Consider the following 12,201-nt stretch of genomic DNA (forward strand, 5'->3'; position numbering starts at 1 on the left):
TTATGTGAATAGAAAAGTGTTAATATCCTTCAAAGTCAGAGCCTTGAGAATAGGGTCTCCTGTATATTTCAGGCTCTAGGCAACATTGTTTTACAAAAGGTGCAGAACCAACAAGACTAAGCCTAGGAAACAGGGCACAGGGTTAAAGTCAAAGGAACAGATCTAATATGGAGTCAGATTTTTTCTTTCCTATATCAGTAGTGCCATGGAGAAGGCAGTTTGGGCAGCTTTTTGTAGGGTCCTGGAGGCTTTCTCTCTCAGCCTATGTGTGCCTCTGTTGAAAACCCTTCATAGCTATCTGGCCTGCTGGAAAACCACTCCGCCTGTTTTGCCCTGAAGATGTGTTCTGTTTATAACTGATCTCTACTTCTTGGAAAACAACTCAATAAAAACTCAGTTGGTTTTCCACCAGCCATGGGCAGGGGTGAGGAATAGCACTTTATTATTTTATGAAAAAATAATAAAAGAAGTCTTAAAACAGCACTGGGCACATAGGAGAGAGTCAATAAATGCTTCCTGGCTTAAATCAAAAGTGATGGCTCAGTGATTCCATGGCTGCTGTATTTGCTGAGCTTGCTACTCCTTTGCTCCATTACACATTTTTTTTAACTGAAAAAGAAATACATGCATGTGGTTAAAAAAATTCAAACACAGCACAAAAATACACAAGTGAAAGAAGTTTTCCCTCATCCTCTCTTCTTTCAGCCCTCCCTGGAGATGCCACTGTTTACAATCCTTTGTGTGTTTTCCAGATATGCTATGCACATTCCGACCTATGTATGTAAATTCCTTTAAAGTATTACTTATTTTTAACTTAAAGGGATTTAAATCCTCAAGTGTCTTCTGCCCTGGGAATAGAAAAGAACAAATCTGACTCCATATTAGATCGTTCCTTTGACTTTAACCCTGTGCTCTGTCTCCTAGGCTTCACCTTGCTTGTAAAACAATGTTGCCTAGAGCCTAAAATATACAGGAGAGCCTATTCTGAAGGCTCTGACCTTTAAGGATATTTAACACTTTTACATTCATATAAAGATAACAAGTTACATAATAGAAAATAACGTTTGTTTTGTTGGAGGTTTACAGGGATCTGACCCAGGCAGATAGCTGCAAGAACAAAGGATTCTAACAACAAAGAATTCCTACATCAAGAAGATTGCAAAAACCAAGCTCGTAGGAAAGGAGCCTGAATTCTGACTTGGGGAGATGGTTTTCCAGGACATTATTTTGCCATCTAGGTCTACAGAAATTTGCTATTCCATGCCCGAACACCTGGTCTCCCAACTTACCGGCCTGTCCTGCACTAAGGAGAATGAATTTGGACTCAGTAACACTCCTATCTTCCTAGCAAGCTGGGCACTGGAATTGAGGGCAGCTATCCCACACCCAGGGACATACTGTGTGCCCTTGATGGTTCCCCGATGGTGGGGTGTGGTTTACCCAGGAGGGATGGGGACTATGCACCAACACTCAGGCAGTATGCTCCTTCTGGGATCTGACCTTGTACCTCCCGCTCCCCGCCAGCACAACACCTGGGACAGTGGAGGTAAGGCAGAGATCGTGCCTGCCTGTGTCCCAGCGTCTAAAAGGGGAATATGTACTCTTTCCAAGGTATTTCTGAGTGACAACACCTGTGGGTGCTTGGTTCCCAGAGCAAAAGGAAACCCAGCTCCGCTTGGGGGCAACGGGTGTGATCCCCTTAGAGGTCCTGCAGAGGCCTTGGGTGGAGGGCTGGACCAGGGAGGTAAAATATGAGATGCGGGCCTTGAAGGGTTAGAGAAGTGTGCAGAGGCAGGGCTGCTGCCTCTTTCAGGATGCCCCCAGAGTTAAAACTATTTCTCTCCATCTCTGCTACCCTCCTCCACCCTCCAGATCCCTGCCTTCTCTCTGCTCCTCCTGTCCATGTCTCTCCCTCCACTTTTCCCCTTCTCCCCTCCTCCTCCCATCTTCTCAGTCCCTTGCTTCCCCACCTTCTCTCGCAGAACCCAGAGAGGATCGCTGGCCCTCCTACGCATGCGCAGTCGGTGCCAGCTGGACCGCGGGTTGGAAGCTCCAGCTCCGAGCCGGGGATCGGCCCCAAAGGCTGCTCAGCTCTTTCGCCCGGTAGGACTTTTGCTCCTGCCCCGGTGCCCCGGCCACAGCTGTCCAGGGCCAGGTGTGCACCAGCCGCCTCTCGCCCCAACCTGTCTCCCCTCATTCCGCGGCTGGCGTCCCCTTCCCCTCTCCCGCCCGCGAGTCCTCTCCTCCCGGGCTGCCTCTCCTCATCCGCCGGCCCGTCCTCGCCCCTGGGCGGGCTGTGTCCCGGTCGGGCGGGGTCTGCGGACCCGGACGGGGGCGGGCGGCTGGGGCTGGGGCTGGCCTCCGAGCGGGGCTGCAGCCCGCGTCCCCCCCACCCCGCTTTCCCTGCCCCGCGACCCCGGGGCTGCCCTCCTCCCCCTTTCCCGCTCCCTGGGGACCAGCTCAGTGGTGTGGGCGCTGCTCCCCGGGCTGAGAGCCTCCGGCTGTGAACCCCAGCTTCTCCTGGTGGAGTCGGGAAAAGGGAGCGTCAGTGCTGAGCGAGCTTCCATCTCCTCCCTCAGTGTTTCTTCCCCAGGTAAGTACCTTGAACACTTTCACGTGTTATGATGGCGGTGATTGATGATGTCACTGTTTTTATAGTGAGAGGGATTACAGTGTTGAAAGCAAGGCTTGGTTCAGTTAAAAATGAGCTGAAGGCATGAGGCTGTGACATCCTCCATCCTTCCCTCTCCCAGGGTGAAATGTGTGACCGTTGATCTTAAAAAGATAGTTACAGTCTCTAACTAGCCCAGCCCAGCTAGGGTGTGTTAACAGGAACAGCACCACCAGAGGCATTGGAGACTCAGGGACATTGCAGTCCTAAAGAGCTCCTGGCAAAATTTGGTTTGTTTTGGTTTTTTTGTTCTTCTTAAATTGTGGGGCAGACTAGTTGTATAGAGGGAAAAATAATTGTCAAGAAATATTTTTTCATTTAACATCTTTATTGTGATATTGTTCACACACCATGAAGTCCACCCACTTAAATGCTACAATTCAGCAGCTTTAGCATATTCACAGTGGTGCAACCATTAATATTCCAGAACGTTTTCATCACTTCAGAAAGACCAGTGGAAATGAATGACCTATCCACCCCTTCCCAGTGCTGGTTCTAAAGAAATTTCTTGGCTGTTCCTGACCATAAATTATCTTGTTACCCATAAAAAATCTAGTAGGAAATCTAAACAGAATTGTATTTAATCTGTCTATCAAAGCAAGAAGAATTAATGTCTTTATGGCATAAATTTCTTCTACCCATGAATATATCTCGGACCCTATATTTTCATATTTCCAGAGCCTGGCCCATGGGAAGTCCTCATTAATTGTTGGGTTTGGGAATGATGAGATTCTATACATCATTAGTTGCAACTGAAGCCTTTCACAGAAGAGAAAAGTAAACTCACTGAAGCCAAGTGACTCTCTGATGGTCAGAAAGAGTGACAGCCAGTGCTGGAGTGATCCAGTGGACTTGGTGTTTGTAACCAGAATTCTCCAGCACCTACGGCTAAGGGGATCAGAGTATTCTTTTATTTTTTCTAAATGGTGTTGCTTTTATTTTTACTTATTTTTTAAAATTATTTTTTATTGAAGTGTAGTCAATTTAGAATGTTAGTTTCAGATGTACAGCAGAGATTCAGTTATAAACATATGCATATGTATCTACATATGTTTTAGATTGTTTTTAGTACAACTCATTACAAGAAATTGAATATAGTTCCCTGTGCTATATAGTAGGTCCTTGTCATTTAGTTTATATTTATTAATGTGTATCTGTTAATCCCCCTTTTCCTGCCTGCTAACCACAGTTTGCTTTCTATGTCCATGAGTCCATTTCTAGCAGCACCGTTTTTGCTAGTAATATATGCTGGTTGGCTGCTTTCAGTTTCAGTAATTCCACCTTATCTGTGGGCATTTTCCTTCTGGTGGGCCTGTGTGTGGTTTGCACACGTGATATAAGAGTTGTGTATTTGGGAGAACTACAGGCCTCGTGTAGTGCCTGGTACAGAGTGCTCACTGAGCTGATGCTTGAACTGGGAAAAAAATCATAGTAAATGTTGGAATTTCCACTATGGTTGAGACTTCCAGGTTTCTATAACCTGTTTAGCCCACCTTAATATTGGCTGCACCCATACTGGGTAATTTGGTGGAACTTCATGGTATGGTGGTGTAGAGACGGGGCCTTGTATGCTTCTTCTCTTTCCGTTTTCTAAGACTCATTCTCCTGGGCCTTCCAGATCCTCCCCCAGAAGTGCCCAAGGCTGGCTTAGTGCTGCGCTGAGGCAATATTTGTTAATAAGGCCTTTTCCTCGTCTCTTCTGAGCCTCTGTTTCCTTCTCTGCACAATGAAGACTTAGACTAGAAAACTGCTTTTCAGTTTCTTTTAAGCCATGTTTCCTTTGAGAAAGAGAAAATACAAATCTCTCCTCCCATTCAACATATACATTTTGACACATCCTCCAAAGAGTGACATAGCTCTTTGTGGAAAATTGAAGTGATTGTGATTCCAGGTGGCACAGAAAAGACTCTTCAGACATTTATTGCAGGGAGAGGGCAGGAAAGGGGCAGTATATCCCACTTTCTAGTGTGAGCACTGGAACAGGGGCTTGGGTTTAAATACAGTGTCCGACATGGCCTCTCTCTAATCTTTTTTTTTTTTTTTTTTTGCCTCTCTCTAATCTTGCACAATGTGATAAACCTCTCTCCCTCAGTTTCTTAATGCGTCAAGTTGGGGTGATAATAATTTAAGTCTTTTGTGAAACATTATACACATAAGACATTTGTTTCTCGGTAGAAACAAAACCTGCGAGAGAATCAGGGATTTCTTTAAAAAAAAAAAATCTTGTCCACAGCACTCTGTCTGTGTCTATTTTGAAGTTCCTTGAGGGTGGGGGTTGGGTCTAAAGTCCATCGTGGGACAGGTGGCCCATGGGTCTGTGTGCCGCAGATTGCCCCCTCCTCCCCAGTCCTCTTCCTCTCAGTCCAGGATGAAGTTCCCTAGTAGATTTACACAGACATCTTGTGGAAATGGCTTTTCATTTTATTGTTTCACGAAGAAGGGCTGCCATCATGATCTCTGTGGTCAGGTTTTGGTGACCTGAAGGCTATGCATTTACGTTTTTCTATTTAATAAAAAGAAAAAAATTACAAGTACAAAATTAGACCTACGGTGGTGGCAGGGGCTCTTGAAAGTGGGGGCCATTAGCTTTGTTAGATTCAGGTGCAGGGGCCTCTGGCCATGAGGACACATCATCGTGCTCTGAAGTTGGAGGGACCAGTGGGCTCAGTGGGAATGTTCACTGAGTATATCTCATGGGCTGGGCATTGTGCTATTTGTACTGTGTGTTCCTTATTTGAGACAGTGAGCTCATTTAACCTCAATAGCCTCTTTAATAAATTAGACTTTTTATTTTGAGATATAATGTAGATTCCCATGTAGTTGTAAGAGATAATATGGAGAGGGCCTACGGACTTTTTGCCCAAATTTCTTTAAAGGTTCCATCTTGCAAAGTTGGGATACAATTCAGTAATGACTCACTAACCCTTTGAGGTTTGTGTTATTGCCCTCATTTCTATTCATGATTAAACTGGGGTTAAGAGGAGCACACAGGCCTGCCCAGGTCACCCATGGTTAGTGTAGAGTCGGGTGAAACGTGGGCTTGGGATTTCCTGGCAGTATCATCATGATGCTCTGTGGCAGGGAGCAGCATTCACTTTGCTTGTTTATTCATTCATTCAACAAGCATTTATTGAGTAAACTCTGTGGGTCAGATGCTATCATAGGTTTATCTGATTCTTCAGCAGTATGGAGAATCCGGTAATGTTTCCTTCTTTTTTTTAATCTCAGAAAATTAGCTCTGAGAGGCTATAAACCCCCCAAAGGAAATATAGCTCATAAATGAGGGATAGTAAATTTGTACAATTCCTTCTTCTTATGCAGGTGGTACCCTAGGCATTTTACATTTGTAAACTTCCATAATCCAGATATATTCTTGTAAGGCAAGGATTTTTTTTTAATTGAAGTATACTCATGTTTACAATGTTGTGTCAATTGCAAGGTGTTTTTTTTTTCCTTGAATTTGGAATTCAAAAAATATTTTTTGAGGGGGGTAAATAGGTTTATTTATTTGTTTCATTTTTTTAAAATGAGGTACTGAGGATTCAACCCAGGACCTCATACATGCTAAGCATGTGCTCTACCACTGAACTGTACCCTCCTCCCCAAAGCAAGTTTTCTTATCAAGTATTCTGCAGCTTAGGAGTTCAAATAAATTGGAGTTGAAATCCAGGTCTTTTGATCCTACTGTGTTTCTTTGCATTATATCCTGCTGAGGGGTGTGGAAGCAGTACCTTTATTCATTCCTTTATTCAGCAGTTTTGAGCACTGACTTTGCATCAGGGCCTGGCTAGGTGCTTGGAAACAGAAAACAAGAAATGACCCTTTTCTGCAGAGGTCGGAAGCCTAGACCAAAAACTGCGTAATGTGATCCGAGCTGCGGTAGCCATGTGCAGACGCTGAGGACAAACTGTACCCCCGGCTTTGCTTGGGCTTCCCCTGCCTTCTGACTGGTATGCACCAGGTCACCGCAACCCAGTGAGGCCCGCAGCCCGCAGCACAGTATGTACCTCGGTCTCCTCTTCCCTCTCATCAGGGCCTGCAACATGAACATCCCTGACTACGTGCAGTGTGCTGAGGACCACCAGACTCTCCCCGTGGTGGTCCAACCCGTGGGGATCATCTCAGAGCAGAATTTCTTGTGCATCTATAAGCGAATCTCCTTGGTGAGGCAGATCAGACCGTGCGGCTCGCAGTGGGCACTCTGTATCCACTACAGGCACCACTTTGTGCCCGAGAATGGGTGGAGTGACTTCCAGACCCACCGCAAGGTCGTGGGCCTTGTCACCATTACCGACTGCCTCTTGGCCAAGACCTTCGAGAAGCTCCACTTGCAGAGGAGCTGTATGGCACCACACTCTATGACTCTCGGCTCTTTGTCTTTGTGCTGCATGGGGAGGTGGCCGAGCAGCCGCGCACCGACGTGGCCTTCAATTTACGAGGACTGCAGGGTGGTGGAGAAGAGGATCGAGGACTTCACTGAGTCTCTCTTCATCATGCTCAAGTCCAAGTGGCTGGACGGTGCATCCGACAAGTCTGGGGACAAGATCCTCCTGCTCTACATCCTGTTTGAGAAGGAGGACTTCGTGGGACTGGACACAGAGAGCAGGAAATTCTACCTGGATGCCCGGCCACCCTGGCTGTTTGAAGGGTTGCTTCCCTACATCCAGAAAGGGATCAGCAAGGAGGAGGGCTGTCTTATAGCCAAGGCGTGAGGGAGGTGCAACCCGCCGGTTTTCAGACGTTTAAAAGTGAATCCGCCTTTGTTTCAGAGAGATTCTTTTAGGGTTATTATGGACACTTACTCCCGCTTTTCAGCCAATTCCCCTGGTGTGACCCCTGGAGTTGCTGTCCAATAGAGTAGCCACAGCCACTGATGCTAGGAGAGCTGGGGAGGAGGCTGCTCTGAGCTGAGATGTGCTCTAGGTCAAATGCAAATCAGACGCTGAGACTTGTCTAGTAAAAAGAATGTAAACTATCTTGTTACTTTCTTTATTGATTACATGTCAAAATGATAATATTTTACATACAGTAGAATAAGTAAGATATGTTCTTAAAATCAGTTTCTAGGGTTTTTTTTTAGGGGGGTTTAACTTTTTAAATGTGGCAACTGGGAAACTTTCTTTACATGGCTCTCATTTCATTCCTGTTGGACATCCTGTCCAGGGACAGTCTCATCCCTTTGCTTATAGATGTCGTGCTGAATCCTGAGACGCAGAATTAGGCGCTGGTTGAGCTAGGGGTGGAGCCAGTGTCTCCTGCCTCCCAGGTGCAGCACCTGCACGGCTCAGGCCCTCTCTCCCTGCCTGACAACCACCATGCCAATTTAGGACAACAGAAACACTGCCAGGGGCTTCCAAATGATCTCCTTACGCAGGGAAAGGCGTGTCACGGAGTATGGGGCACAGCAGGGAAAGATTTGTCCTCATTTTGTCCCTGTGATTAGGTCAACCGACCCACTTTGCCTTGGAAGTGCAGACGAGCTCTTCTGGGCTGCCTAACCCCTCAACTTCTGCTCTGTTTCCCTGTGTATCTATCGAGATGTCCCTCGGGCAGAAGAGGGTGAGATGCCTTTGCCGAGAGGTGGTCCCCCTTTGCTGGGGAGAGTGTGGGAATCTGTGTACCCCCGGCCTACGGCCTCGGGCCTTGAGTCTGGAGAGGGCTCATGGCGGTCCAATGGTGACGGTCGGAGGGCCTGGCATGTGCTGCTGGGCCCAATGTGGAGGAGGTGTTCTGCGATTCTCTGTGAGTCTAAAATCAGATTCTACTTTCTGGTTGTTGGTAAGTTGGAGGAGAAGATGCCAGAGAATTGATAAAAAGAAAGTCCAGACCAGTCCTGTGAGTGACAGGCACAGGGGACCCGAGTCCCACCTGCTTGTGGTGCCTGGCGGGCTCTGGATGAATTTTCACTTCCTCCCCGGACATACCTCTATGGCTTAAGGAAGGGGCGAGGCATGTCGTGGCCATGACCTGTACTTGTCCTCGCAGGGCCCTGTGATCTACACTGCTTTCTCCCCTTCTGCTTCTTGTAGATGAGCTGGCAGATGTAGTGGCCTGGGCAAAGCTGAGGGCACAGATGCCAGCACCGTGCCACTCACAGGTTGGCTCCATTCCCGTCACCTGTCACCTCCTGCTGAGTCCCCAGGTGTCAGTCAATGTAGGTGCATCGGTGCAACGTAAGCAGGGACCACCTTCTCCCCCTGGACAGAATGGTGGGTGAGCAGTGGAAGCCTGGGGCCCTGCCCCAGCCCCCTGGCCAGTGCCTCCTCTTTTGTCACAGGAGGCACTGGTGACATGTTTGCTCAGCAACTGCTTGGCTCTGAGTCTGCAGACCCACCAGAGAATGCCAGCTTGTTTTTGCCTTTTGAAGTCTGTCCTTGGGATTTGGCGGAGTAGCTGGTTGTGTGCTTAGCCCATAGTGGTTGACACTGTCACCATTGTTTACCCAGAACCTTGTGTACCAGGCATGGCTCTCGGCATCAAAATACAGCAGCGCATTAAACCACCCTCCTGGTGGGTCTGTCTGTTTTGGTACTGTAAGGGCTCAGCCAGCATCTGAACGTCAGTGAGATAATGTGGCCAGTGAGCTCGGGTCAAGTACGTTCTCCTCCAGTCACTTTTACTCCATTGTTGCTTTTACTATTCCACAGTCATTACTTTTTTAAACAATGCTTTGGTGCAGGAACAGAGCCTAATTCTCTCCTGTTACTCTTGGTGGGAGTGAGTAAAATTGTCCAGCTTGAAATGCGACCACATTTTGTAGCTCAAAAGCTGTCTACACGCATCTAGGTGAAGTTTAGGTTTGGGGTGCTGACCACGTTGGGGTCCCCCGGCAGCGCCGTTCGCCTCAGGCCCCTGCCTTCCCTGGAACAATAGGTGAGGGTGGGTCTCACCGTCCCCTCGTCCCTGTCCTCACCAAACTCACGTAAATTCTTGTAATTGCTATCAGTTATTTTTGTTCTCATGTGTTTCTAATTTTCGCTCTTCCTCTTTTCTTTTTCTATTTCCCTTTCTATCTTGTACCGCCCTGTGAGCATGTTGTTGCGTCTGAAAAGTGGGCTGTGCACACCCTGCATTGGAAATAGCCAGATTGTCCTCCGTGCTGTCCCCATCGCTTTAAAAAGCAAAAACCTTAACAGTTGCCTTGATCCATATATTATCCTAGTCATCATTTTATTTTCTAGTTTTTTGGAATTTTTGCTTTGTTAGCACATCACCCACTGGTGTTTGATACCTGTTAAAATCCTTGCTTTGAGGAACCAGTTTGGTCCTCCTTATGTTTGGTGACAAATATGCCCTTATTAAATTTGTTTGAATGTTTTGAAGAAGTGAGATGCGAATTGATTTAGGCGGCGGCTGAGGGATTTTTTTCATGGAGTAAACTTGGAAAGTCAAAATCTGCAGCATCTTCCTTGATTCTGGCTTTTACACAAACGTGCTTGGCACGAAGTTCCGGGCTGTCGCTGTGTGACGTGCGTGACGGAGATTCCCGGCCGGTGGTCACTGGTGAGAAAGTGACAGGCTCGGGGGTGAGCAGCTGCAGGGGATGCTGTTGGAGGAAGCAGTCACCAGTTTTTTGTTTTTTTATTTTTTGTTTTTGCATTCACCTTCCCCGTGCCATTTACTTTACTTTGCCTTCATAGAGAGGCAGGAGCAGGTCTAAAATCCATGCCACTCTTATTTTCCCTTTACGAGGCTGGTTTTTCTGAGTATCAGAACAACATGGCCTTCTCCTAAGTAGCTGGCTCACTTGGATCTTGTGGACACAGGGACCGCTAAAGGGGACAGTAGCTTCCTCTCTGTTCCAGCCAGTGGGCATTCAGAGCCGGGTCTGTGGTTTGCCTCAGCAGCCATGAAGGCCTCTCTGCACCAGCCTTTACTATTAACCCATGTTGGCAGTAAATAGCTGACTCCATGTCTGTTGCAGCTGACGTCCCCCACTGACGGCCGTGTGGTTAGTTTGCGGTAGTGAGTCTCCAACAACCCAGTCAGCCGTGAAGTGACCTTGCATTCTCACCCACACCCTGGTTCATCTCAACCGGGGGAAGGGTTTGGCCACCACCGTCATGCTGGCCATGAGACCTTGTTTCTCCTTTCATGCCCTGGTCCAATTCTGGACACTTCATCCTTCACTGACTTGGTCTCGCTTGAGACAGGCCAGACGTTCTGAAAGAGTCCATCACAGTCTGGGGGGGAACAGAACAGAAGTAAGTGTCGCAAGTAGGAGTCTAGGCTCTCTGGGTTGGCAAATGCAGGCTGGGATCTGTGAAGGCTGGGTTGTGCCCTGGACACAGGCCTTTCCCGTGGCTCCCGAGATCCCAGGGGTCGGAGTGAGAACAGCCTTGCCTGGGTTCCCGCATCCTCATCTGCTCACTGGCAGGTGTGTCTGCTAACTAGGAACTCCCCGAAACCTCAGGCCCTTCAAATTTCAGGCCACAGGAGAACTTTGAGTCCCTTCTCCTGGGCCTCCTTTGTGAGAATCCAGTGCCTTCTGAGGTGACCAGCGGCAGGAGATGCCTCCCCCTCCAGGGAGCTCTCTTCGGAGGACTGTGACGCACTGCACCTTGCTGTGAGCTTGTGGGGTTCCATCCGTGGTCCTTGCAGAACCAGGCTTGAAACTGGCTTAGCGATAGAAATGACAGGACTGATTCCAGGGCAGGGCCAGGGGTAGGAATAGGGGAAGTTGAATGTGACCTCAAACACCTAGGTGGGTTCTGGGTCTGTTACTAAAATCGGGAGCCTGGGAGGTACCTGCCAGGAATCGAACTCTAGAGTAAATGGTGGACATGAGGCATTTTTAAGATTCCATTTGTCATCCAATTTAGGACTTCAAAGAGGCCCTCAAGTCTATGGCCCCGGGGCTCAGGTGAAGGAGCCGGACTAGAGATACACGTTGGGAGTCATCATTCTTAGCTGGTGTTCACAGCCGTGCAGGTGGATGAGCTCATCTCGAGAGGTGCAGACTGAGGCTGAGGCGGGGCAGGGCTGTGCCTGGGTTGGAGGAAAGCCCAGACCATGCAGCTTTGGTGTGTCAGTCAGTGGCATTTGGGATTTTCAGAGCAGTGGCATTTATCCTTATGGGTCTTGGGGGTGGGCAGGGCCACCCAGGAAGAAATCTGAAGGGAGGGTTGTGGCCACACGTGCACGTCTTGGGATGATGCAGAGGCTGCATGGTCCGGGAGGGGAACCTCCTCGGAAGCTGGAGACGGAGTGGGGAGTGGGGAGAAGGTAGTCACACTCACCTGTGAGGGAGAGACAGAGGCCTAGGGAGTCTCCACCCTAGCGGACTCTCTTTCCCACGAACAAAAGGCCAGCAGACAGAAGATTTGAGGTGAGAAGGGATGGGCGCTGGGAGAGGAGCCAAAGTGGAGAATGGTGGTTGGACAGTTCTGGAATAGTCTCCCTGCAAAATAGAGTTAAAAAAACCCAGACTCTTAAGAACATTGATAGTGATGCTGGAGGAGATAGTTCTTTTTCTGGCCTCCTAAGGGTAAGGCATGTATCCGGGGATACACAGAAGAATCGGGCAGTCT

Source organism: Camelus bactrianus, chromosome 19 (assembly GCF_048773025.1).
Source record: "Camelus bactrianus isolate YW-2024 breed Bactrian camel chromosome 19, ASM4877302v1, whole genome shotgun sequence".
NCBI lineage: Eukaryota > Metazoa > Chordata > Mammalia > Artiodactyla > Camelidae > Camelus > Camelus bactrianus.